The sequence below is a fragment of the Anomalospiza imberbis genome, chromosome 2, assembly GCF_031753505.1.
Source record: "Anomalospiza imberbis isolate Cuckoo-Finch-1a 21T00152 chromosome 2, ASM3175350v1, whole genome shotgun sequence".
Classification (NCBI taxonomy): domain Eukaryota; kingdom Metazoa; phylum Chordata; class Aves; order Passeriformes; family Viduidae; genus Anomalospiza; species Anomalospiza imberbis.
Genome location: NC_089682.1, coordinates 6,455,867 through 6,479,750, shown reverse-complemented (window position 1 = coordinate 6,479,750; position 23,884 = coordinate 6,455,867). Strand labels below are relative to the sequence as shown.

The following is a 23,884-nucleotide window of genomic DNA, read 5'->3' as shown; positions in this document are numbered from 1 at the left end:
GGCACTGTGCAGTAGAAACTACATTAACTTGTCATAATATGTTGCTTCTGTTGGCATGACTCTCGATTGAATAACAAAATAAATATGAGCTTCAGAATACACAGTATTGCTGAAGTGCTTGGAATGCAACCCTTGGGGAGCACCCCTAAGGTGGATTTTCTGATCCCTCTTGTTAAGATGTAATTGATTGCTAGCATCAGTTGCAGGTCACTGTTTTGGGGTTTACCCATATTCTTGTCTTACAAATGACAAATCATGCCACTGTTTTTAAAAGTGCACACTCACAAATAAATTCCTCAGAAAAGGTGATTCAACATAAAGCCAGCTATAATCTGAATGAATGGGGAAAAAAATCCCTAAAACCTCCAAAACTTATTAAGATGCCATTTGCTGCATTTAAATTGCAGCCTTTTTTTCTTCTTCTTCTTCTTCATTTCAGTCATATTCTGCTTTCTGTGAGCAGGTGCTGAGTCCTGATTTTGCTGAAGAATTTTGGACATCATTAGCATCACTGACTAACTCTTTTCATACTTCCTCGCCTTTTGCCATTTTTATAGTATGGGACACTTATGATGCTTGCTATGGCACCTTCTGTGTTCAGGCTCACAAAAATCCTTCTCAGCAGCTTCCACAGAGTGCAATCTGCTGTTGCTGGTCCAACAGTGCATGTGGTGGCAGGGGAGAGAAAAGATGGCAAAAGCTGCCAGGGACAAATCCTGTGCAAGCTGCTCCACATGCCTGGTCCTTCCATCTCTCTGAGCATCCCCTTTATTCTTAAGATGCTCCAAAAGTACAGAGACATTTTCAGATCAAGGACAGTTCCTTGCCTGTGCCTTTTCCTCAGGGAACTGACTGGATACTGAGCTTGTGGAACTGAGGTTTAGAGTACATGGTGCAGTGACAGCTCTCAAATGAAATGTGTGTTGTGGTAGGACTTTCGCTTCTGAATAATCATTCATCACAAAGAGTGATTAAGTGTCAGAGCTCATGACTCTTTTAGAAGCTTATTACTACTATCAGTGAATATAGCAGTGAAGGAATGTTGGGTTTTTTTTGGTTTTTTTTTTTCTTCTCAACTCCTAAGAGGGAAAGCAAAATTGATTTGGGAAGTAGTTTTGGGTATTTCCAACATTATGTCACAGTCTTTGTTACTTTTGCTACAAAGTTCACAGACAGACTTTCCAAATGATCCAGACATGTAAAAAGTCATTCTGCTTTTGCAGCAAGGCTAAATCTGTTTTGCTAACTTTAAAGTCACATTTCAGTAAACAGAGACTTCTTTTTTTTTTTTATTGTTTCAGCATAATATCAATTTTCATTGAGGTGAGTGTTTTAGTATATCTCTCCAGAGTATTAATCACCATTCACAATGTATTCTATCACACAACCTGTACCAATGCAGGAAAAATGCATAAAACCATAGAATCATAGAATGGCCTTGGCTGGAAGGGGCCTTAACGACCATGTAATTCCAACACCCTGCCACGAACAGGGACACCTTCCACTAGACCAGGTTGCTCAGAGCATCAGTCAACCATGCCTTGAACACCTCTGGGGATGTGGCAGCCACAACTTCCCTGGGCAGCCTGTGCCGGTGCCTCACCACCCTCACAGTAATGAATTTCTTCCTAATACCTAAACCAAACTCTCTTTCCGTTGGAACCCATTCCCCCTTCCCCTGTCTCTACACGCCCTTGTAAAAAGTCCCTCTCCGTCATATCAGGGAAAAGCGAGAAACATTGAACTTGCTGGAGCTGCCTCCAGCAGTCCCTTTTTTTTTCATTTTCTGAGGGTGAAAAGATAAAAAAGGCAGGGAAGTGACGGAGTTCATCGCTTGTTTCTCCAGCCGCGACTCCCCCAAGCCAGCCGCACGGTGCAGTACCGCGTCCTGCCGCGGGAGGACGACAGCCGCGCTGCCCCGCCCATTCCCAGGCTGTGAGCGCCAACCCTCTGTTCAACTCCGGAGCCGAAACGGCCCCAAAAACCACCAAAAACCCCTCTGAGAGCGCCCCAAAGGCACCAGGAGCATTCCGCCAGGCCACAGTGAAACCTCGCGGGGTTGTCCAAGCGTTAGTGTACAAGTGGAGCCTTCAGAGATTCGTGTGAATAATACCAAAAAGGTCTAAGCCTCTTAGCGCTGCAGGAGTGGAAAATCCCATTTCAGACGTTTGTGCTCATAACTAGGAAAGAGGGGAATGAAGGGTTTTGGTTTTAAGCAGCCAAAGCGCTGTCCAACTGCAAGACAAGTGGGATGTAGCACTTAAGTAATGACTGTTTCGGTGTCAAGTTAAGTCCTAAAATGTACAGAGCTCTTAATAAATTAGTAACATTGGGGTCTGCCCCATATCTAGCAGAAAAAAAAGCAAAACAAAACAAAAAATCATTTTCTAAAGTTAATAATAACAATCTATGATAAAATGTATAGTAAAATGGTTCATTATAATAAATATTCCATTAAAATAATTGTGATTCAACTTTCTTGAGGTTTTTTTGGACATTCTTAGACCAATTTTATTTATGAAAGTAAGCATCTCTGTGTTTAAAGGTGTTAAGAGTTCATGTTCTTGCAAGTTTACTCAGTACAGCTGTTGAATTCTTCATTCTTCTTCCACTGCTCTAAGAAAAATTAAATGCTGCAGATGTTATCCTTTATAATGCCATATACACAGAATCAGTTCCTCATTTGCAGGGCAAGTAATTTACTTTTTCCTACTGATCTTCCAGGCAATCATGATCATTAGGCATTGCCAGGGTTAAATAAACATGACCTAAAGTGATCACAAGTGAGAAGTTATGTGAAAGAGAGATTCTCATGTCAATAAGTGGAAATCTAGGAACTGCACTTGAAATATTTCAAACAAATCCCTCTCTTCAGATGAAAACATATTAAGAACACAAGTGAAAAGGCAGAAATAGACCTGAAACTAAAACATTTCCTGTCTCTGAGATATATTTGAACTAGACAGTCTACATTATTAAAGATGCTAGTGGTCACAGATAATCAATAGGTTAAACTTCATAAAATAAAGGAGGCAAAACCCAAAAACCAAAACGGAAAAAAAAACCCAAAACAAAACAAAACAAAAAAAAAACAACCAACCAAGCAAACAAAAAAAAAAAAAAAAGAAGAATAAAAGAAATTAATAATCTTATACTCTCTGAAAGTTTTACCCATTCCAGTTCCAGGTGTCTGACCCTCTTTCACTCCGCAGCAACAGCCCTGAGTGAGGACATGAACCCCTGGTGTGCCCTGGCAGCATTTCTGCAGCTGCAGCCCGGACAAGCCCACCTGCCAGGAATTCCCCTAAGGACAACTGCAAGGAGCTTAAGAAGATTTGCATCCATTCATAAAAGATCACTTTGCTTAAGATGAAGCCAATGTGGAATGCTTGCAGGAACTTGGGGTGCTTTCAGGGCTATTGCCAAATTTTCCGGACCCCCAAGCCCATGCAATTCCCAGTCCTTATGGGGAAGGGGGGCACTGAACACCAAGTGCCTCATTGCTGGCCCTCATGGCAAGCAGAGGAGCCACTTCAGAGCAGTCCCTGCTATCCAGAACCATTATTGCCTGACATTGTTTCACTCCACCAAGCTTTCCTCACCTCATGAAACCTCTCCTCCTCCCATCCCACAGAAAGGGAAAAGCACGACTGGAAAACCTTCAGTGGAGAACTATTGCCAAGGATTATTTGAAACTGAAGAGCGCTCTCTGTGCCATGATAAGTGCAAAATCCAACTTCACATCTCTTATCCTGTACTGTAAATCCACTGTTACCCTCAACCTCTCTGATGCTTCCCATGCTTTTGCAATTACCCTCTCAGATTTCCACTCAAACCTGGGCTTTTCCTCAGGCTTGCACATGATAAAGGTCCATGAAGCCAACAGAAACGCTCCTCTAACTATCCCACAACCCCATTCCAGGGTCTCTTCCAGATCAAACCTCAGGATATCTGAGCATCTAAGAACCAGTTGTTGTTACAAGCCAATACCAACCTACCACAGTCAGCTTGTCACAAGCAGAGACTTTTTAACAATGAGAAAAAGAGAAACATCATGAAATTAAACAAAAAATTGGAAAGTCACCCATCTTTATTATTCTTGTGTATAGCACCAGCCTCTTAGAAAAAGGTATGGCTCAAATAGATTTTATTTAAATACTGCAAATTAGAGAGCAGGAGCAATGCCACCAGTAAAACATGGAAATGTGTATGACACGTTTTCACAATGAAGTTTTCAACACTAGACCTCAAGTTTTTCAGAGCTGCAAGTGGGAGCTCGGAACACTTGCCTGCCTTTTTCATCTTAAAAAACTCTGAACACATCTTTAAACAGGAGTAATTCAGAATTTCAGAGAGTACCTGAGCTCTTCTAGTAAGGAAAAACAACAGTAAGGAAGAAAATTTTGTGCAGTTATGTTTAAAGAGAAGAGAGTGTGGCACAGTAGCCAGACATAAAACCAGTTAAACCCCACTTTTATCTATCACACCCACCAGGCATTTTTATTCTGTACTCTTTCATTTACAGTAAGTGCACTTATTACTGGTTTTCAGTCTGTTTTCTTGCTAAGACATTATGTAACAGGAATTAAGGAGCCAGAGCTCTTTGAAGCATCCTCAGCACACAAGAAGACTCATTCACCAGGTTGTTAGACCCAGTGGAAGAACAGATGCATGAAACCAAGAGCACAATCCTCCTCCCCAGTCATCTGTTTCATCTCTCCCACCTATCTTTCAGGTTATGGTCAGCAGAGTTTAAAGAGCTTCAGCTTTGTGAATCTTTGGGGTTTTTTTAAAGATATATTTTACTACCAGTGTGTACAAAAGCAGCCACCCAAGGCAGAACGGAGTTTTTATCCTGAACTGTTGTACTGGTCCTTTAACTTTTTATGACTCATAGCTCAAGTATTTGGGAATTCCCCTCTAAATATGAGTTTGACACACTTGCATTATGGAAAGTTATTTTATTCAAAAAGTAACAAAATGCAATATTCATGCACTACCCAGGTCTATATTTAACACCACACAACTGGATTTTTGGGTTTTTTGGGTTTTTTTTGCAATAAAGCTTCTAATTAAAGACAGATTTTAAAAAAAATCGAGAACAAGGCTGAATAGCAGAAGTAGCAGCATTGAAAGAGACAATCACAGTGTTACACATCCAAGCAAGTGAGGATTTTTTTAACTATTCAAACAATTTTAGAGCTGTTTACCGCCTTCCCCGGACCCCCCAGTTGCATGTAAGAGTACACAGCTTCTCTCTTACCTGTGTGCTCAAGTCCCTTCTTGGTGGGCTGGCTACTCATCAGGGATCACCTGACTAAAGCCTGGAAAGAAATTAAAATATAATCAGCTGACCACCCTTGCTCACTGGCTTCCAGCTCAAATACTCCTCTCCACAGCACTTTGTCATGTGAGGCAGGACAGAACCAGCTGTCATTGCTTCAGAAAAAAGGGAAATGGGCCCCTCTGTTTCCACCTCCTTCCTTCCTCCTCGCTCACTCTTTCCTATCTGTCCCTGCCTCCGACCTCCTCCCTTTCTCATTCTTCCACTTTGCTCATTCACTGCCCGCCTGGCTGGGGTCTCCCAGGGGAAGCCGCATTCCACAACGCACAAGCATTTCCCCTGCATCCCGAGGTTTCTCAACAAGCTGCCTACACGTTAGTACTGGAGGGGAAAAAAAAAAAAAAGGAAAAAAAAAGAAAATAAATAAAAAAAAGGGAAGAAAAAAAATAAATCAGAGAAAAACAGAGAAAAGGCACCACATTCCACAACCCTCAGTCAGCCCTGGCAGGCTACGAGACATTTTCAGTCACACAGCACAAAATGCATTAGTCAGAGCTGAAAGACCACACACTTTGTACCACTACCATGCTGACAGAGAATGGTCTGAGCAGAGCTACAGGAAAAAGGAAAGGAGGGGTTCCTATTGGTGCTTCCATTTTACATGGGGTGGTCACCTAAACCTATGAAAAATCCGCAGGAAAAGGCCCAAAGTTGACATTCCCAGCAGGAACAATGTGGACGTGGGCAGCGGGGAAAGCTCTCCGCTCACGGAGCCCGACCCTTGCCGAAAGGACTCCCCCTCCAGCAGGATGTGTTATCCCAAAGACTGCACGACATTATCTAAATCAGAACTTCTATCTCCCCGATGGTTTGTTCATAGGAAATGCAAGCCTAGAAAAAGTGAAAGTAATACTGCATGATTCAGATTCCCCGAAACCACACACACTCTCAGTTCAGACTTCTCTCTTCTTCGCTGCTCCTTAACAGCTCTGCAGCTTTAGCCATCTATGGACTTTTGTTTCCTCTACTTACGCAGTTTCAGCCCTCCGTGTTCGCAGGGATCAGCAAGAAACTAGAAGAGAGCCCGGCGTAAAAAAAAAAAAATAACAACCCTCCGTTCTCATCCCAATGACCTAATCACTCATCTATCTGCTCACTGCTTCCGTCCCCCACACGCACTTATCTCTCGCTTAAAGGCATTTTAGGAGTGAGGACACGGCTTGGGAGAAAACAGCGCTTCTAAAATCACATCAGAGAGGGACAGCGCTGCGAGGAGCACGCGTTTGTGTCCACTGGGAACAGCGCCACGGAGCCCCCAGCCCCAAATTCCCGGCTTCCAGCCGCAACTTCTCTGCTTCCAGCCCCAAATTCCCGGCTCCCAGCTCCAAATTCCCGGCTCCCAGCCCCAAATTCCCGGCTCCCAGCCCCAAATTCCCGGCTCCCAGCCCCAAATTCCCGGCTCCCAGCCCCAAATTCTCCGCTCCCAGCCTCAAATTCCCCGCTTCCAGCCCCAAATTCCCGGTTCCCAGCCTCAAATTCCCTGCTTCCAGCCCCAAATTCCCGGCTCCCAGCTCCAAATTCCCGGTTCCCAGCCTCAAATTCCCGGCTCCCAGCTCCAAATTCTCCGCTCCCAGCCCCTAAGTCCCGGCTCCCAGCTCCAAATTCCCGGCTCCCAGCCCCAAATTCCCCGCTCCCAGCTCCAAACTCCCGGCTCCCAGCCCCAAATTCCCCGCTCCCAGCCCCAAATTCCCGGCTCCCAGCCCCAAATTCCCCGCTCCTCACGGGACTGTCCCTAACACACCCTGCCAAGACCCAGGGGCTTAACCCAGAGTCAGGGAAGTGTAGGGAGGCGGGGGGAAGATGGGGAGAGCCCTCAAGCGCCTGCACTGGAATTTCTCTTCAGGAAAGTCCATGCTTTAATGAAAGACTGATACTAGATACCACAAAGAAACTTTTATTTCTCTACGCACATGACTCAGATGCATTTTCTATGTGGGTTGTGTGGTTGTGTTATGTTTCATCTTAAAAAACTGTTTCAAAGAGACCTTTAAACATTAGTTTTAAGAAAAACTCGATGTGTTTATGTACAGTGAGGGTTTTTAAACTGCCTTTTATTGCATAATGCTGTATAAAGCAGAGACACTAATGTCTGTTTTCATTATAGACATAATTTGAATCTAATACTAAACACAATAATCTGTAAAAATATTTATTTTAAGTTACATCCCTAAATAGTTCCCAGAAAAGTAAACAAACTGAACCCTTCAGCAAAACAGATCCCCTTAGTTACAATATCGTTATCTGTCCTCTTTTCTCATGTTCTCGATTTTGAAAATACATTTACTCACTGTGTTATTGACTTAGATGCATTAGTTTATAAAATAAATGGTAGCTGCTGCTGTGCAGTATTTCAGCAGAGGAAGGTTGTCCAGAACTGCCTCAGAGACTGAACACTGTCGCCATTATAACAAAAGCATTAAAATGAATAATTCATGAGCAAAGGAAGTGCCCTACCATTAAAAGGCACCAAGTATTTAATGAATTGTCCAAAAGCTACCCCTTTTACTGCCCAGTTCCTCTTACTACTTAATTATGCTACATTTTTCTAAAATGGCATCAAGTAGTAATCAGCACAAACACACGGATCACTTGTAGGAGACTTTCCCGAGGAGTAAGAAATAAAAGCTAAAAAACGAGCCAGAGAGAGGGAGGGGGAAAAAAGTGTTTATGTCTGATGATGGATATATTAAGGAAATGAGACTTCAAACTTGAAGGCTTTTCCAAATTGTGCTTTTGAATCTTGAAAAGGAAGAACATTGACAAATATTCTTTGCAAAAATAAAGGCAATCAGTTCTTTGTCTTTATCTGGAACCTTCTTTTTCAGGATCCCAAGGCATCATGGAAATGCTCAGGTATTAAAAAGCCCCATCCATTACTGAGGACTTTCAGAACTTTCCTCCTGTTTATAAGGCCTCAAGAAGACTAAATTATTTTCTCCAGATCACACAGGAAGGCTTGGAGAATGAGGCAAGAAGAGAGCTTCATCTCCTGGTTACCACTCCTGTGCCCACCAAAAAGAGCAACTTCCTTGCTTTATGCTAACAAGCATCAAAAAGTTCAACAATCCTACAGGTTTTAACCTAATAAAATGAACAGTGGTGCACAGGCATTTGCTGCAGGGATAGAGGAAAATTCCGAACCATTAACCCTGCATTACACCAGAATTATGTGCAAACTTAAGTTTTGAATAACATATTTAAAGGAATTTGGCCTAGAGTGGCATCTGCTCATGTTTCTTTTATCTGCTGCACAAAACCCAAGTACAGTGCTTGGAAAGAGATTTATTCCTAACATACACTTTCAAACCTTCCAAGATATTCAAAATTGGTGCACTAACATTAATAAACATCTCAGATTTAATTTGAACCAACATCCGGTTCTCAAAATGGAAGAAATTGCATCTCTAAGACATTTTGCCAATGGGACAGCATTCCATAATGCCGAGCAAAAGCCATCCTAAATATCTTTACTTACATGGGTCACTTTTTAGCTGTCCTACTCTCCTACACTATTGGGAAGAACTCAAACACAATTTTTATTCCACGGCTCTCATTGCAACAAGTTCACCAATTATGTGGCAGCAAGCCCATTAATACTGAGATACAAAAACATCTCCCCAAGGCATCGCGGATGGAATGAAAACATGAGGTGTTACACTGCAAAATCAGACACTGTCACTGGCCAACACTAATGCTCCTGGGCTTTTTATTTTTAAACCAGTTGGCTTCTTTGCAGAGCATTGGTAAGCACTTTTTTGATTGTGACTTTCCAATTTCTAGGGGTGTTTTTTCACTTTTTAAAAAATTTCAATAGCATCTATTTGAGAGATGCTCTTTTGATCTGGTATTAGATGGATGACTTTCATTCTGCCAAAAAAAATTGCCCTTCAGTCAACTCAGAGCTGCTCCCACAGCAAGTCCTTACAGGAATAAGGAAATGCTCTTTAACAGCTAGAACAATCTGTACAGTTAAACATATTTTTAGTCTTCAGTCCCCAAGGAACTGTGAGTAGAACTGAACTGCAAAACAAATATTAAAAACTCCCATAATTTGTTGTTAGATATAATTAATATAGCCCAGCTCACAGCAAGCAGGTTTATTGTAACTGATAGACTATTTCAGTACAAATGACCATTAAAGGTTTGATAACTTGTGGCAGGAAGAAAGAGGAGTAAAACCCACGAAATGTTTATGATAACTCTTCCAAAGATGGAAGAAGTTGTCTTTTTAAAAATTGCACCAAAAACCCCCAAGAAACCAATTAAAGAAAGAAATGCTATGAACACTTCAAGTTTATCTCCTTCAAAATATTTATCTTGAGTCAACATTACAGGAGAAATTCTGTGTTGACATAAACCAGTATGAGTGTGTCCACCAAACCAGCAACCTCCACCAGGGCATCCAGACTACTGAGTCACTACCTAAACACAAGTGTTCCAGAGAACAAATAGCATCAAATAAATTACTTCGGAGAAAACAATGAGAAAGATCACCACTACTTCTACTTGGAAGTAGGTGAAGAAAAAAAGAAAAAAAAAGGAAAAGAAAACAAAAAGTCATCATGTCTGTAATCAGAGCAAAATTTCCAGGTGAAAGGAACTTAATCAGCATCTTGCTACTTGGACAGGAGGGAGAGGGAATGGGAAGAGACAGGAGAGACTTGTAGAGTAGTAACAATCAGATTGGTACGTTGTTCAGTATGCACAACTGTCTCAAAACTACATTATGGCTGCAAGCAAGAATGAATGGAATTACATATATCAGCATAATAATAAGGTGACAATCAAGCACAAAAGAAAAAAATAAGAAGAAATCAAAGGTGAATGAAGTGTTCAGCTATCTAAGAATAATCCATCTGATCTCAGTATGCCAAAAGTATGGTCAGATAATGTATACAAATTTATATCTAGGAGCTTAGATATGTTTAGAGAGTTTTGATATTTGTTTTACCTCCAGTGAGTGAATTTATGTTCCACAGAGCAGTGGTGTTTACCACTCTGTTGTTTACTTGTATCAGCAGAGTTGTGTAGACTGTGCAGTGAACTATTCACAGTCCTTCCAGTGCTACAGAGGAGCAGAACTTATTACCTAAGCCTTCTAAAATAAAAACCAGTTTTTAGACATTAATATAAATAAATTTTATAAATCAAAAAACTTTTAGAGGACATTTTGAAGGCTAAATAAACAGATGCAGATGGAAGACTAGCGAAGGTAATTTCCACCTTCTTTATGGTAAATAAATACCTCAAAAGAGGCATGTCAGCACATCTACAAGTTCACAAAATAGTTTAGGTTGGAAAAATCCTCTGGAGGTCATCTGGTCCAACCTCTGTGCTCAGACAGGGGCACCTGCAGACCATTGCCCAGGGCCACCTTCAGAGACCTTTTGAACACCTCCAAGGACAGAGACTCTACAACCTCTCTGGGCAACCTGTGCCAGCACTCTGGCACCCTCACAGTGAAAAAGTGATTCCTAATGTTCAGATGGAGCCTCCTGTGCCTCAGCTTGGGGCCAGTGTCTCTGTTCCTGTCACTGTGCAACACTGAGAAGAGCCTGGCTCTGTCTGCTTTGCAAAACAACACCCCTTCAGGTATTTGGACACGTTTATGCTCCTCCCTCAAAGCCTTCTTTTCTCCAGGCACAACAGCCCCAGCTCTCTCAGCCTTTGCTCACAGGTGAGATGCTCCAGACCTTTCATCATTCCTGTGTCCCTTCAAGTGAAGGGAAGTCCCTAGTAGCTCCATCTCTCTCTTACTGGGGAGTCCAAAACAGGACCCAACATTGCAGATCATCAGGGCTGAGCAGAGGGGATCACCTCAGGATCACCCAGGGATCCTCTTCCTTCACCTGCTGGGCAGCACTCCTCCTAACAGCCCAGGATGCAATCAGCCCTTTTCAAGGCAAGGGCACACTGCTGGCTTCTGCTCAGCTTGGTGTCCACCAGCCCCCCTGGGCCTTTTCTGGAGAGCTGCTTTCCAGCTGGTCATCCCTGGATGGTGCACGGGACTGTTCCTCCCCGGGGGCAGGATTTGTGCTTGCCTCTGCAGGTCCTCCAGGTGTACAGGTCTTTGAGGAAAGGAAAAGCTGCATACTTGGACTAAGGTGCACGCTGCTTTCGTTGACACCATTATTTCTGTACTCTCAGATACAGGCTGGGCTTCCTGAAACAGGTTTTGTTCTCCTTCCCTTCCCTCCCTGACAAGGAATCCCTCAGCCTCATTATTCTTTTCCTCTCTCTCTCTCAAATACCAGGTATTCCCCGGAGAAAAAAAAAGGTAAGATTTTAGTGACAGTTCATTTCTGTTACCTTGACATTTTCTGCCTCTTCCACAGTCCTCCAGCATTTTGAGAGAGTGGGCTTAGAACATAGAACTTAGAAAGAAAACATATGTAAAACATTTCCATAATTAAAAGTAGTAAAGTTGCTGAGGTATTTGTTTGCAGGATTTTCTCATGGTGTATTCCAACAGAACTAAAGCAGCAAAAGCTCTCTGAGTTTGATGAACTGGTAGAGTCCCACTGCAGTCTCTGAAATGTCAAACTGTCATAGGAAGGAGAGCAGAAAATGTTTTCTTTTGGGTCTTCTTATCAGACAATCTACTGCCAAAGGGGTAGCTACCAACCAAACAGCTTGTCTGACACAAACACACTAACCACAAATTCTCTTCGGATTTTACAGGTGCAATTCAGCTCTTCCAGTCCAGTTTTCTGGTGCCATCTCTCCCGTGACCTCCTGCGGCCAGTTCTCCAAACTCCAGAGGGCTCAGGATCTGCCCCAGGGCTGCACACGCCGCGCAAAGGCCTGGGACACACTGCAGCACCTCCAAGAGCACTGAGCAATGATGTGTAGGCACCAAAGCCACCCTAAGCACCCCAAATTACAATGTGACTCCTCTTCATGCTCATATTTGAATCCTTTGAGCAAGATGTGTGTCCAAGACCCTAAATCTCTTTATTACATAAATGTATACATTACCTGTCCCAAAGTAAGAGCAATTATGCTCAGACATAAACCAGAAACTACTTATAATTCAACAAGACACAGAGGCAAATCTAGGCCACCTTACCACAGCATAAAAAGGGAAACAAACCGGTTTGTTTCCAAAATAGGAGAGCAAGTGATTTTTCTTACAGCACAAAGTTCACTGAGAACCCCTCAGACACTGGCAGCACCAAAAAAAAAAAAAAAAAAAAAAAAAAAAAATCAGCCAAAACAGAACAGAGCACTGCTCATGTGCCTCATATTCCCAATGAAATTTCATGCATTCTGTCCCACAAAAATAATTACATTGCCAGGGCTTGGACTTTCCTCACATCTTTTCTGGTGACTTCCATATTCTCAAATCCTATTTTATACTCCGAAATATTTACAGACCCATGATCTTTCTAATTAAGGAAAGGAAAAAAACAGAAAAGTATCTTCAAATATTTCTTCTTTGCTATTAATACACTTCCGAAAACAATTAAAAGCTACTCCAGAACAACATTTCTAAGAAAATATGAACTCAATCGCTTGGCTCAGAAAGGTGCAGGGACATTGTAGCTCTGAAGTGGCTCCTCAGGGACCAGCACCAGTTTAAGTATATTGACATTTATTCAGCTTCCTTAGAGAGGCCAATAAAGCACCAATACTTACTCGCATTTCTGCTGCAGTATTTTCAGGTGCTGCACTTTCAGGCTTTGGTGCTGACATCTTTTGTTTGATACACAGTATTAATTTGGGGATTTTGCTGTGAATTGACACCCTTAAAGCCTCCTTTTGGGGCTCAATGGCTATGATGTGACATGCTGTGAATGATCTCACTGTGCTGGATGTAGGCACACAAACAGGAGGACTGTAACAGCTCTCTCATACCTGGACTGTTCCTGTACAAGTGACTTTTTGTCCCATGTACACAAAACCAGGAAGAATATTTTTTGCATGTGTCTATAGAAACATCTGCTTAGTATTTTTCAGCATACTTCAGTAACATACAGTGTCTTGTTACATCATCTCAAGCAATGATTACACTCAAAATGAAGAGTCCTGCAGTGATTTTTAGTAGAAAGGCCTCCCATTCATTGTTATTTTCCAGTTCTATCTCACTGGGACTATTCAGGACATCAAAAACTTATCAGCATAAACAATACTGATGATCAGTGATCAGCACCCTGGTCTCTGTTTTGTTCTACCAAGCTGTTTTATAGACAAATAGTGCTATAATTAATAAGCAGTGATATTCATCAACAAGAACTGCACTTGCTTTCACTGATGATGTATCAAAAAATTTAAGTATGCTATGTAATATCAAAAAAGGTTAAGTTTGGTTAGGTTTTTAAAAATATTTAAATACAAAAGGAATGAGAGTTGAAGTTCTCTGGTCTCTGAGAAACTGTCATTATTTTCTCCCAGTTTAAAAAGTTTCAACAGCTTATTTCAAAAATTTATCCTGTACAAATGTGAAATTTATCCTGTACAAATTAAAATTCAAATAGTTTATTCCCAGTTTTTATGGCTAGAAGCCTAATTCTTTTCTACAGCATGTCATCATTTAAATCAAGTCGTATTTAATTTGAGAACCATGGGAAAACAGAAGAAAGGAGGGGACCTTGGCAAACTGAATGATTGTCAGATTTCAAGGAAGAGTGGAGAGCAAGAACAGGACAGTGAGAAAGGAGTTTTCAAGTCCTAAGGAATGTTAAATTTGCTTTTGCAAGAACTTAAATAGAATGTCCATTGCACCTAAACAATAGGACTGAAAGCCATGATTTTGAAAGAAATTATCTCAATGACTTTCTGAATCTGTCTTTCAGGTTGTGAGCCAGATGGAGGCACATGTGGGCTTGCCAAGTGACCAGCTTTTTAGAACTCTTCTTAACTACTTATCTTGGGAAAACGTTATTGCTGAATTAGTATTCCCAGCTCCTTAATGCTTTTACAGAAACATTAAGGAGGTAAAAAGGCACACAGGTCCGTAAAGCATTAGTGCTTCTAAAAATGTATGATGCACAAAAAGGTATCTTAAACAGTGTGAAGCTGAGCAAAAGGCAGATGGGGCCAGACTGAAGGACCCTTGAACATCTGTAAATCCATCTTGCTTTGTGTGTCTACACATCACAATAAAAATCCTCAGTCATTATTCAAAACCTAGATTTCTTTTTTTTTTTTTTTTTCTTGAACTGGTCCATCCCAGTCAGTGCACAAGATCATTGGCTGTTTGCTCAACATGCAAAGGGATATTGCAGTTTACTCTGCCATTTAGCAGATGGCCACAGGCTTTCCTGCTATCTCCTATTTAACTCCAGCTTTGAGACTTCAAATTTCTTCATTGGTTTATCACCACCATATGGATATTGGGAAAATGAATTCCATAATATTTGCAAGTACCACCTACCTATGAAAAAAGAGAGAAGAGCTATTTTAATTTCACACTTGGGGAATTCAGGTGTAAAGAGAGCAAGGCTTGGATGACTGTGGTCATCCAGCTTAAGCTATAGCAAATAAAATGAGAAATGGTGCCAGGTGACCACCACAGGCTGAGCTGTACTGAAATGGTTCAGCTGCTTCCAAACCACCCCAGCCATGCCCACAGCAAGACCCTCCCAGAGATCTGGGCTGGGGACAACCATGTCTGAGTAAGGTGTCTCCAACCAGGAGCCAGAGACCTCCAGAATGCAGCTGTCACTGACCTCACTGAAGGACAGGAGGCTGTTCAGCAATGCCAACAATCAAGCAGTCAGATTCTCTGAAAATGGGATAAAGGAGTAGGGAGAACAGCTTTCCAGCAGTGGTGAGGGACTGGACTGTCTCACAGACCTCTGGGAGAGTCCCTGGGCAGCCCTCAGCTGTCCTTGGGGAAGCTGTTCTTGCTTTGCAAACTTCTCTCCTTCACAACACATCTTTCAGAATCCATAGCTGTCAAATTTTGATGTACCCCCATGCAAATTCACCTGAGCTAGTGAGTGCAAGAAGGAAGTCCTGTGGAATAAATACTATGTGAACACATAATTAGATCCTCTAACATGGCTAAATAATCAGACCTACAGTGAGCTAAGACAGCATAGGAAAAATTAATTCCAACTTTGGATAATCTTTAGCACCTACCTTATTATTTTACTACCTTATTATGCAATGTGTTTTTATTCAGTATATTTTTTTTAAACCCCCGGGGAAAAAATGTAGAACAAACGCTCATAGGGAAATGGCCCAATGTGGAGCAGCTGAATCCACACTACATTTGTCTCTGTCATTTGTACTAATGGAGGGAATAATTGCAGCACTGAGATGCTCTCATCCATGCAAGCCATCTTTTTGACAGTGGGTCAGCTACACAAGACATCTAGCAAAAGAAAGGAAGCTCTGCTAAGAAATCTTTGGCTCTACGCTGCAAGGAGCAGTGCACCTGAGTTGCACACAACTTTTGACCCATTTCCTTGGCCTTGACATTTTCTGCCTCCATACTCTTGATTTTTTTTTCCTTCCAGGACTTGCTCTTCATCCACTCTAAATCTTCCAAGCACTGGCCCTCATCACTACCCTGCTTTCCCACTGCCTCCAGCCCCTCATTTTGTTCCAGCATTCAGTCTAGTTCTCCTTTCTCTCTTAGGACTTCTTTCTTAAATTCCCTATTTTCCTGACAAAATGGCCATTCCTCATCTCCCCAGCTGACCTAACTTCCCTTGCTTCTCCCCCATCTCAGACCTTTGTTCTGGACTTGTCAGGACCCTTGTCTCAGTGTTTTTATACAGAAGAAGTCCAGTCCTGGTATAATCAGTCCCCATTAGGACCATTCCTTCCCCACTCTGTACTCCACGGTCTGTCTTATGTGTCCACTGCAAAAAAGCCAGGAATTTGGTGGAAAAGCTACAAAATTAGCTTGAAGAGGGTCCTTGATCTCAGTTTTAATAGCCAGGGTCTGCACTGCTATGTACAGCAGGTTATTTCCATGTTTACACTTGTCAAGAGCAAAGTAAAAGGATGTTGCCTCACCCCCAAGTCTCAAATCCCTATCCACAGTACAGGCAAAACGGCACTGAAACAACAGAAAACAGTCACAAACAGCTGAACATATTTCAGCTGACAATTTAATTCCTCCTCCTCAACTTCAACAAATGGTGCCCAAGGCAGAGATGTGAGGAACAATTGATGTGGTGTGGTGGAGTCATGCTCTGAAGGACAGCAGGCTCTTGAGCACAGAGAAATTGTCCATTTATTCTCTTTCCATCCTTTATTCCCCACCATGATAAATTCTCCTCCATGTCCCTGGACAAGGAATTAGGCTGACACATTAGCCATGGTCGGGTGCAGACCTTCAGCACAGTTACACAGCTCAGGAGCTGCATCTGGTTCCGTCAACCACACCCCAGTGCACTGCAGTGGTGGCCTCAAAGAGCAGCTGAACAAGGCAGCATTGCAAGGCATGGATGTCAGAGTGAAGGATAAGCACAGCACAGTAGCCACAGGAAACAACAACAAAAAAGCCCACTTACATTTTCCCTTTTCTTGGTCCTGGAGCACAGATCTGTCCTGTCCCTCCCACCAGGCTGCTCATGAAGCCACTGCTGAGTGATTCCCCCCTGTCTTTAACTCATGAGCCTTTCTTTAAAATTTCTCTCCCATCCAGTTGAGGAGGGGAGTGAGAGATTGGCTCTGGTGGCCACCTGGGATCCAGACCAGGTCACCCCACCTTTGCCAGCAGAACACTCGTGGGCAGCATGAGGTGGGCATGGCCCAGCCCACACCATCAGGCACAACCCTGAGCTGCACAGTGCTCCTCTGCTTCCTGATTTTTAGGCTCAAACCCACAGAGGTGATTACAGTGAAATCCTGCAGGACACCTACAAATGAAATCAGGATGCTTCCCAGATGATTTTTTTAGTTCAGATTCACAGCACCACTTAAAGCAGGCTTTTGTAACTTATTAGAATTTTTACTGTATTTTGCAGTCGCTTTATATCACATCTTTTGCAAAACTCAGTTCTTTCATATTTTTAATGTTCTGAAGGCCTGTCTTAAAAGTTTATATGAACCAAATTATTTGTGTATAATTACACTTTTATTATTTTTTAAAGAAGTCTTAATCTCTTTGACAAAAAAAATCTTTTTTGTTTTAAAAAACAAAGAGACTGAGCCAAAATATGCAAGGTATTGTGCTGGCATTCCACTTTTAAAAAATAAAAGCTAAGGATACTTTTCTAACAAAGCTTTCACAAATTATTCCCGTTTAATTAAATCCCTCTTTGCTGGAAACTAACAAAATGCCATTAAGAGCAGAAGACAGTTATTATCTTTCAGTCGTTTTCCTTTTGTATAATACATTATTACCTAAGTTTCACTGATTCTTGCTGCGTTATCCACCTCTCCTTTAAAGAAAATACTCTGTAACCATAGCAATACTTTCCCACCCTGGTATTATTTCCCACTGGTTTGTTCTAGGCTTTTTGCACATAGCAACCACAGCAATCCTTGGTCCAAGCTGTCAACTTCTTCTTGGCAACTCTTAGGAAAACTGGCAGATCTCTAAACTACCAAATATGCAGCTTTATGTTTTCAAAACAAGATCAGCACCTATCTTCTAAATCAACTGAATCCTTAAAATCCTAACTCCACTTTGTATGGTATTTCTAGTGCCACAAATGTCTGATTTTGATATTCTAGATGCTGTCTTCTAGTTCTATCACTTTCTGCAGAGCAACGCAGCAATCCCTCCTTAGGCAAGGTTGTGACATCTCACTGTAATTCACCAAACTTGCAACAAAACTTCAGGGTCCTGCTTCAAACCTGCCCCATTTTTCACTGAATTCACGTAGGGGAACACCAGGTGTGCCACCTACACCTCACCAGCTGGCTTCAGGTCCACAGAGGCAGCACCACTTCTGCAAGGCTTGGGACACAAATACTTTGAATCCAACATCTAAGCACTCAGAAGTCACAGAACAGAGGGCAGATCTTGGCCACGTGCATAAATGCTTAGCAAATTCTTTATATTATTTCACTACTCATCATGCGATGCCATTAAGGTTCTCAAGTCTTAGCACACTATCAATGTACTTCTGGATCTCCACTGTGGATTTGAACTGAAGAGAAATTATTTTTTTCCTCTACTGAAGTAAAAGCACATGAGAGAAAAAAGCGCTAAAAAAACCCACTTTAAACTAACCAAGCTTGAATTTGTTCAACACCTTTTTAACAGTATTTTAGGTTGCTGCCTAAAAAGGACAACAAAAGCACGAGTAAATTTTGAGATTTAGCTGAATTTTGCTACTAGTTGAGTTAGTTTTCATAAGCTGCATAGTAAGGTAGATCAGTGAACTGCGGTGAAGCAGCACAAACTATGTTTGGGAACAACAGTAATTTAAACCATTGGTGATTTACTGTGAATCCTCTCATCCCACTGGAGTCAACAGGGCTTTTGTCATTAACTTCTCTGTCAAAATCTTACCCCCACTCATAATTTTTTCCTATGAATCACCCAGGGATCTTCCCTTCATATGCTCTCTGGAGGGGGAGTTCCAGAAGTAGAACTAGATGTGCAGGACAGCTTCATTTACAAATCACCTACTGAGAGGTGATTTTCTTCCTTTTGAAGAAAAAAACCCCCATTTGTCTCAGTCACAATGATAGAAACAACCAAAGGAAGTTGGATAGGTATTAAATATATGTGTGTCTATATATATATGCACACAACCCCATTTATTTTTATTTATGTATATGTACAGCCTGTATTTTTTATATATATTCAAACCCCTCCCATATTTTTATGTATATATATATACACACACAAATAAAACAGAAGGGATATATTTCAAACATTCAAATATTTGTGAGAGCTAACAAAAAATAGAAATAAAAAAAAAAGAAACTCACTAAGGCCATATCAGCTAGCTAGGTTGGTTTGGGTTTTTTTTTTTAAGAATCTAAAACTCTACAGAAAAAAAATATGGTAAAAAAAAAATTATAGAACAATTATTCCAGTAGGGAGAGGAAAGACTACAGATTACCCTACTGTTTTAAATGTGCTGGGTTAAAGCACAGTCTTGTTTATATTCTAATTTATGGATGCATCAGATACTCATACACACAAAATTCCTCTACAGCCATGACCCAGTTGGGGCTACACACCAGCGAAATATACACTACACAGATGGGCCAAAATAGGAATATAGAAACACATTCCTGATGAAAAAAAATTAAATCTTTACATCACTGTTGCCTGTGGATTTTTTGTTTGGGTGTTTTTGTCTTTTTGTAAATTGGAGTTAGACCTTTGTGCATGCAGAAGGAGAACAAGAGCCCAGATGTGGAAATAGAAAGGAAACAAAGGTATGCCATAACTTTCCAATAAGATCTAGACAAAAAATTATATTTTGCTATTTTGCCTAGAAGAAATACATATTTGTGAGTAACTTATATTAAATTGACTAAGGTTTTCTTTTTAAAGAAAAAGGTGGAAATTTGAAATTAGGGGTTCCTGTGATTTAGCTGTGTTCCCTGAAAAAGTAGCATAAACACAGAAAAGAGGAATAATTTTGTCACCAAATCACTTCAAAATTAAGACTTAAAACTAGCAAAGTGCCCTATCATTGTACACTAAAACAGTATTTTGTATTTTATCAGCTGTTATGCTCAATTTGTAGGAGAATTTCCAGACAATCTTTCAACTGATGATCACAAATAACAACAACAAAAAAGACAACGTTTTCTTTTTCCCTAAATGAAGGTGGTAATATTTTTATTAAATTCTAATTCAAATCATGTCATTTTAACATGTTGATCAAATGCATCATGAAAACCAAACATTATTTGCTTCATTTAGTTTTATGAGGGTACAATGTGAAATGCCATTCTCTCCAATCACAGCTTTTCTGAATGTATCCACTTCACTGGTCTCTTAACAACAAATGCAATTACATTTTACTGTAAAATAATCAAATATTCACTTCCTTGCACATAACAGCTATTTTGTTTTGGATGTAAACACTTTGGTTAAATTTTCTATTATCTAAAAGATGCTATTTTCTAGAAGTCAGCATCCTCATTTAGAAAACTGTGGCATTTTCTGACTCTTGATTTGATTTGCAGAGAGACCTAAAGGCAATGGAATCACTGAGAATTATTTTAAATTTGAAATTATAACTTAATCCACAATGCTAAAGAAAATGTACTTTAAAAAAATCTATTATTATTTCCTATACACTAATGAAGGATTCACAACATTTTAAATAACATTTTGCCGAGGGGCTCTTGCCCCAAGTCACAGGAAATAATTTTGAAAACCTTTTCAGAAATTAAATACAAAATTAAGTCAATATTTTTTCATTTATTGTCAGGTTAAAACAATGTGTCTTTTAGTTTAATTTCTGTTTATAATGGTTCAGATTGACATCACTTTAACAAGACTTCAAAAATCTGCTTAATGTTTTAGGTACATCTTGTGCCTCTTACATAGACAGGTCCTTGATTGCATTCCTTATTCCTTGCAAGAAGTTTACTTTTCTTGTTCTTACTTCATGTGTTTTGGAGACTTTTAATATTTATCCCTTCTCTTAAGAAGGTAACTGTCCAAAATTCTACCTTCTGGAAGTTGTGAAAGTCTTAGCCTTAATGTTTTTGTGGTTTTATTCGGTTTTGTGTTTGGGTTTTTTTACCTAGCAAATAGTGTCTTTTTTTAAATTGTAAAGGTTTCATTACAGTGTCCTTCCAGACACAATTTACATGTTTCTCCATAAATTAAGAATAAGCATTGTTTTAATGCTGGTCTACTTAAAGAATGTTTGGTTTTCTTCCCTTCCAGTTTCCTGAAGTCTCAGAACCCTCTTTTAGAAAACCTTCTGTAACTGGATCTCATACAGGGACATCAAATTATCCAATACCACCAGAAAAGTAAAGAAGTGTTAAAGGAATCAAAGCAGGAGTGAGGTCTGTGACAGAGAGCAGGTATTTAGGGAAGTTAAGGAATATCCTTTGCTTATAAATCCATCACTTCAAAAGAAAAAAAAAATCATTTTTAGCCAATTCTTACTGGAAAAGTGTGAACCAAACCCACAAATAAAGCAGCTTTAAATTGCAACCCTGAATCTGAGCAGAAGGAAGAACACAGCCCTGTTTGGGACATACACATTAACCACTGTGGGTGCAGTGCTCCTGTTAGAATATATTATCACACAGTATCCAAGTTTATCAATGCTGGCCTCAGTTCAAATATGCCGTTAGATGCCTTACTAAGTGCTTCACTAAACTGAGCCTTTAATGCTATTTAAAACTAACTTAATATAGAAAAGAGCTATAGATTAACTGACACATCTATTGCCTTTTCTGTTCCAATCACTTCTGTTTAAGTGCACTGCACTCTGGGGAACATAAAAACTTGGCAGGGGGGAGGAGGGGAACCCCAGCAAGTTATGTTTGACCTGGAATTGAAAATTCAAACACCAGACCATTCCAGACCTCAGGCTGTCTGATTCTTCCAGTCTCACATAATCTATTCAATAGTTAAGCCTCACTCCCTATTACCTCTTAATAGTGGTTGTGCCTTTTATTGAATTCCTCAGAGCAAATCATCTAAAACTGCCTTTGAATGACCACGTGGCTCCTGGAGTTGATTTGGAAATCCAGAAAACAAGACACGTACCAGTATTTGAGCAGCTGGCCACAAAATGACAGCCTCAGGCTGGAACTCTGTGGTACAGGCAGCAATGCCAGAATCCAGCTCCCTCTCACACCACCTGATGCCTCAGCCTGGAGACCCTTCTCTGTCCTTGTGCCTTGCCAGTCACACTTTCCCACTCTTGTGACAAGGAGAGATTCAGAAATGAGATGTTCTCCGAGTACGGCGCACGCACCATTAGTGGGATGTTGGCTACTTCAAAACCGTAAATGAAGGCTGCCTGCAGAGCCCAGCACCTCCTCTGGGCAAGGGTTCAAAGCAGGGAACCCCCTCCCTCCAGGGGTGTGCAGCAAGTCCCAGAGGCTGCTGCTGCCACGAGTAAGAGGGGAGTTGCACACAGAGGCAGGTGGCAGGAACCCCTGGGAAGAGAAGAGTGCCAAGGGCAAATGCCTGTTACAACTTTGTGCAGAAATATTCATCTCAGAAACATCTGTGAACATCTCATTACCCACCTATCCCTGATTCATCCCATAAACACCATAGTTTTATTACAGGCGTGTTTCTCCCAGAAAACAAACAAACAAAAAACAACAAGCAAACAAAAACCCCAAACAAAAAGCCCCACAAAACAAACAAAAAACCCCAACAACCAAACCTCCAGTACTTACCATTTATTTAGATTTTGCTACAGCACAAACATCCATGAAAACAGAATTAAAGTAACACGTGCAACTTTGATTTCAGCATTTCCCAGTTCTGGTGGCCAGGTTTTGTCACCTTAGCAAGTTTTTAAAAGAGCATGGTGTGCATGCAAAGTTTCCTCAAACTTAGGGGAGAGAAAAAAGTAATCAAACCAGGCAAACTCCTTTTTTTTTTTTTTTCTTTTGGGTCAGTTTGTTGACAGTTGCACACCTGAGAGACAGGGTGACAGCATTAACACCCAGTGCTGTTGCTTGAGTCAACCAAGAAGCCAAAACCAGGGTCTATCTTATTTTGCAGTGCCCCAGGCTAGGAGAGGAAGCAGAACCCAGAAATCTTGTGTTTCAGGCAGTGTTCTGGGGAGCAGCAGCATCCAAGCTTCCCATGGCTGCCCCTCATCTTCTGCCACCTTGCTCTCATTAGCAGTCTCACTTAATATTTCTTTTTCCTGTGCTCGCAGCAAGTCTGGCCCTGTTTCTTGCCTGTTTTGCAGCTTCTATTGCACATGAATCAGAACTGCTTCCCACCTTCATTCACCATCTTCCTCTGCTGCTTGGAGCTTTGGAGGCTTGGTCTGCCTTATCCCTCTATCCCATCCTCCAACTGAATCAAATGAATGGGACGTGAGGCTGCACTTGAGGTAAGATGTGCTAATACACAGAAGTATCCCAAATACATGGGTACACCCAGTCCTTCTTCAGCCTCATGTTTTTCTACCTCTAAAGAGGCATAACTGCCTTCTTTTTACCCTACTTTCTGCCCCCTCTGCCATCAGAAGACATTTTCACAATCCATATCCCCCAACATACAGCCTGGGGTTTGTTTTGAGGCAGAACAAAAGAAATAACTTCTTCCAAGTGGTGCACAGTACAGCTCTGGAGTCAAGGCAATTAGGCCTAAAGCTGTCTAAAGAAAATGACTTCACATCCCAACTGAAGAGAGCATATGGAACAAAATGTAATGGAAGAATGACACAGCTGAAAACAAAACAAAGATGTGCCATATTTCATAACAATGCAGATGTTGAGATATTGAAAATATTTTTAGCATGTACCAGGGAACACAAAAAAGAAAAAACCCATTGGGAATAAGAGTTCAGATCTACATTGTTCCCCTGCTTTCATGACGTTTACAATGGTATTATTCCCTCCCACCCGCCACGAATTTAAACAGCTCCAAAACAAGCTCTTCATTTTGCCAAAAAAACATCAACATGCTCATTATTTAAAGTCTATTCTAGTGAATGATACCTG

The 23,884-nt window shown here is 41.0% G+C and overlaps 1 long non-coding RNA gene across 2 annotated transcripts in view; it reads right to left on the bottom strand.

The window, feature by feature from the left end:
• Positions 1-5,031: 5,031 nt before the first annotated feature.
• The window catches only part of LOC137468213 (uncharacterized), a 36,333-nt gene continuing 17,480 nt past the window's right edge, over positions 5,032-23,884 (bottom strand). The window contains exon 3 of one of the 2 annotated variants that reach the window (XR_010995802.1): positions 5,032-5,324. This is a non-coding gene — a long non-coding RNA (uncharacterized lncRNA). Of the gene's footprint in view, positions 5,325-22,908; positions 23,609-23,884 lie in introns of those variants that run through there. The other variant, XR_010995801.1, reaches the window with a different exon arrangement.